At 53.0% G+C, this 4,129-nt stretch overlaps 1 long non-coding RNA gene across 5 annotated transcripts in view; it reads right to left on the bottom strand.

Moving 5' to 3' along the window:
- Positions 1 to 2,395: 2,395 nt before the first annotated feature.
- The window catches only part of LOC105238650, a 2,793-nt gene continuing 1,059 nt past the window's right edge, over positions 2,396 to 4,129 (bottom strand). For 2 of the 5 annotated variants that reach the window (XR_004627943.1, XR_857428.3), the window contains exons 2-4: positions 3,188 to 3,352; positions 2,800 to 2,894; positions 2,396 to 2,627 (exon numbers count right to left, since the gene is read on the bottom strand). This is a non-coding gene — a long non-coding RNA (uncharacterized LOC105238650). Of the gene's footprint in view, positions 2,628 to 2,799; positions 2,895 to 3,187; positions 3,353 to 3,755; positions 3,868 to 3,984; positions 4,036 to 4,129 lie in introns of those variants that run through there. The other 3 variants (XR_004627946.1, XR_004627945.1, XR_004627944.1) reach the window with 3 other exon arrangements.

The following is a 4,129-nucleotide window of genomic DNA, read 5'->3' as shown; positions in this document are numbered from 1 at the left end:
ACCCACATTGGGCTCTCGCTCAGTGGAAGGCTGCTTCTCCCTCTCCCACTCCCCCTGCTTGTGCTGTCTCTCTCTCTGTCAAATAAATAAATAAAATCTTAAAAAAAAATAGAAAGTGTTATTGCTTAAACATGAAGGACAGCTTTGCAAATGATCAGAGGAAGCATCCACCAAGGGCCACAGTCTTGGCTTCTACCCTCTCTTCCCTCCACGGGCCCCCCTGGCCTCACCCCCAGTGTACAGCCTGCAGCCTCTGCTGAGGTCAAAGTTCAAACCCAGGCCCTGTGACCTCGCCCCCAAACCTGTCTGCTGATTGCCCCTCCATTTCCCCAACCCCAACCTGCCCCAAATCCTGCCCCTCCCAGGCCGGCACTCCCATCCTCTCTGTCTCCCGGCACCAGGGGCAGGACCTCATGCCATCTGCAGGTGTCCTCAACCTGGTGGGGTCATACGGCATAGATGAAAGCTCTTGACCCACAGAGGCATGGGACCGTAGGGGACACATGGAATGTTGGGTCTGGTCTTCCAGCAAGTGCCCAGTTAAGGTTGGTTCACATTAGGGGCACCTGGCTGGCTCAGTCGTTAAGCGTCTGCCTTCAGCTCAGGGTGTGATCCCGGAGTTCTGGGATCGAGCCCCACGTCAGGCTCTTCCTCTGGGAGCCTGCTTCTTCCTCTCCCACTCCCCCCTTGTGTTCCCTCTCTCACTGGCTGTCTCTCTCTCTCTGTCAAATAAATAAAATCTTAAAAAAAAAAAAAAAGGTTGGTTCACATTGTTTTGGAGTCTGTGGACCCCTCAGCTTCTCTCCATAGGTCCCCACTAAGAGATTCCTTTTCTCTTTCTTTCTGTCCCCCCAACAAGCAAACATGTCTACAGCCCCGTTGTGGGCAGCCTCTGGGATGCACCAATGAACCTGAGCTGGGACCGGCCCCTTGGACAGGCCTTGCAGACCACTTGAGAGACAGACATGCCCAATTAGTCGGGAATGATCTGTGAAGGGGCAGCTAACTCATGGGAGGGAGCCACTCACTCCTGTAAGGCAGGACCTCCAGAGGGCTTCCTCGAGGAGGGAAATTCCTGGCATGTCTCTGGAAATGGTCAAGGTTATAGTTTTACTAGTTCTTAGGCCCTGCAGGTCCATGGATGAGGACACAACTCTGCTCCAAGGGACCCCAGGTGAGGTGGGGAGAAGGCAAGTCTACACAAGCAGTGGTGGGGATGTTGTCATGCTCCGGGGTCCCTCCAAGTGTCCCAGGAGGTCAACGTGCTTACAGATGAGGATATGCATGGGCTCCGTAATTTGTTAGAAATTAAGAAGATTTTTTTTAAAGATTTATTTATTTATTTCAGACACAGTGCCGGGAGGGGGGCAGGGAAGAAGGAGAAGGAGAGGGGAAGCAGACTTGCTACTGAATGGGAGCCCAGTCCAGGGGGGCGGGACAGGGGGAGTGTGTCCATCCCACAGTTCACGACCTGAGCCAAAACCAAGAGTTGGATGCTTAACCGACTGAGCCACCCAGGCACCCCAGAAATTTTGAAGAATTTAAAGATAGTCACGGCAGAGCTGTCAACCAGGCATGGAGTGGCTCTGAGGTCGCACACCTGTGACAGGTAAGTGCCCAGGCATGCCCTGCTCTGGAGCCAGGCCAGAGTCCGGGTCTATCTGACTCCGGGGCAAGAGGGCTTCTCACATGACAAGCTCCCTCCTCAGGCCTGGGGGTCCTGTCATTCAAGGAGGGAGTAAGGAGTTGCTGTATGGCTTTGCAGGCTCCCCCGGGCAGTTGGACAGTGGAGCCACAAGCGGCAGGCATGTCTCACCCTCTGTCTTAATCAGCTCAGGCGGCTATAACAAGAATACCACAGACTAGGCAGCTCAAACATCCAATACTTACTTCTCACAGTTCTGGACCCTGGGAAATCCAAGATCAGGGCGCCAGCATGGTTGGGTTCAGGGGGCCGCCTACCCATACAGCCTGCCTTGGCACCGGCATGCAGAAAGAGAGGAAAGGAGCTTCTCTTGTCTCTTCTTGTAGGGACACTCATCCTCCAGTAGGGCTCCACCCTCATAATCTAATTACTCCCAAGAGCGAGACCTCCCAAAGTCATCCCACTGGGGGTGAGAGCTTCAACGTGAATTTTAGGGGAACATAAACATTTCTTCTGCAGCACCCTTCTTGGTGGTGGCCGCTGGACGAGGCCCCAGCTGGCTGGGCTGGAACGGAGAGCAGGCAGAGCGGCTCTGCCCCGAGGCCCCAGGCACACGTGCGCACCCGCAGGCGTACACCTGTGCATGCACATGTGCAATGACTTTGCTCTCCATTCTCTGTGTCAAACTCCAGACTGTAGAAGTAACTTAATCTGATGTTTAAATTTTCCTCAAATGGAACCTTACACATACACTTTTATACATGCATTTATTTGCTTTTTCAGAAACATTTATGCAGGACCTACTATGAGCAGATCCTATGCTGGGCTCCCCAGCTGCAGTGGTTAGCAAGCATTCCTTTATCATACTTGTTTCCCATTCTGCTACAGGATCCTTAAGGAGGGAGAGCAGATCTTGCTGCCAGCTCTAGTCCCCGCATCTGGCAGGGTACATGGCATACAGTAGGTGCTCAGTCGTTGGTTGCTGAATGAGTGAAAATAGATTTGATGAATCGCAGCATTTGATGTGTAGTTAATAATTAAAGTTATTAAGTCCTTACTCTGTGCTCCTTACTGTATCAAGTTTTTTTTTTAAAAAGCATTATTTAATCCCCATGACAACTTGTGAGGTAGGTGTTATTAGAAGTCTCACTTACAGATGAAGGCTCTGAAAGATGAAGAAAGGTACCCAAGGTCACAGCATATCTGGGATGGCTTCTGTCTCCATCCTCTGGCCATAGGAGCCGAAAACCTAACAGAGGAGTTACATAGACAGTTATAAGGTACCCACAATGTGTTGGGGGCCACTTTGGGCTCTTTCTGAGCATGCCACTGACGTTCTTATCAACCCCTCATTGAAGTAGGACATACACACCCATGTAACCAACACCCAGATCAAGAAATGGAATCTTACCAGCACCCCAAACACTGTCTCCCCCTTCCTGGCTCTGGCACCCCTCCCTCTAATGCTAACCACTATCCTGACTTCTACGTATATTTATATATATATACACCCTACATGCTTTGAAGTCTGGCTTTTCTTACCTCAAAATCACGCGTGACAGTCATCCGTGTCGTGTGTGGTTGTAGATTATTCATGGCCATGCTATCACTGCACTGCACCGGTAGGAGAGTGCTGTCCATGCATCTGTTCCACGGCCCATGGGCATTTGGGTCCCTTCCCACGTTTGGTTACTAAGCACAGTGCTGCTGTGAACAGAAAGATGATCACATAAGGTGCGCATCTAGGAGGGGACTGCGCGGTCATAGGGTTTGCATACAATCAAATACTAGGGAAGAGACTTTCAGGGGCTGCACCCCTTTGCATCCCCGCCACCAGTGCGAGAGAGTTCCAGTTGCTCCACTTCCTTGCCAACAGTTGATATTGTCAGATTTTCCCATCCTAACTGCTCTGGAAGCTGTGCGGCACACCCTTTATTTCTAAGTCCCTTCAGTGGCCCCATGAGATGGGTCTGATGATCTGTGTTACAGATGGGGCCACCCAGCACTGAGAGGTGAAGTGGTTCGTTCACAGCCACGTCCACCCTGGCGAGGGCACATGGCTGTCTGACCTCAGCCCGTTATATCATGTTTGTCAGGCTGCCTCCCCGACCTTGTTTCCCTGGACTCCCGCGTGGGGGGAAGGCCCGTCCTTGGGACTGTAGCTTTTCTGATTGAGGGGTGCTACGGGATCAGTGTCCCTGGCTGGCATGGGTCCTGCCCAGATACCCAGAGGGGGCGCAGAGCACAGGGGGATGGGGTAGGGGGATGGCCCATTGCCAGGTAGGGAGTTCCAGGAAGGAGACCCAGAGGCGAGGCCAGGAAAGCGCCCTCTGCAGCACCTGGGGGCGGAGCCCACCCCGCTCTGTGCCGCCCGGGGTGGGGGTGGGAGGGGTGAGGGGAGGAGAATGCTCCTGGAGGGGATAGCCTGGTGGGGGCCCCTCTGTGTTCCGAGGGAATTGAGGCAGGGGGTGAGCGGGGGAGGGG

The sequence above is a fragment of the Ailuropoda melanoleuca genome, chromosome 9 (genome assembly GCF_002007445.2).
Source record: "Ailuropoda melanoleuca isolate Jingjing chromosome 9, ASM200744v2, whole genome shotgun sequence".
Taxonomy (NCBI): Eukaryota; Metazoa; Chordata; class Mammalia; order Carnivora; family Ursidae; genus Ailuropoda; species Ailuropoda melanoleuca.
The sequence above is the reverse complement of the archived record's forward strand: the minus strand, read 5'-3'. Positions and strand labels throughout refer to the sequence as shown.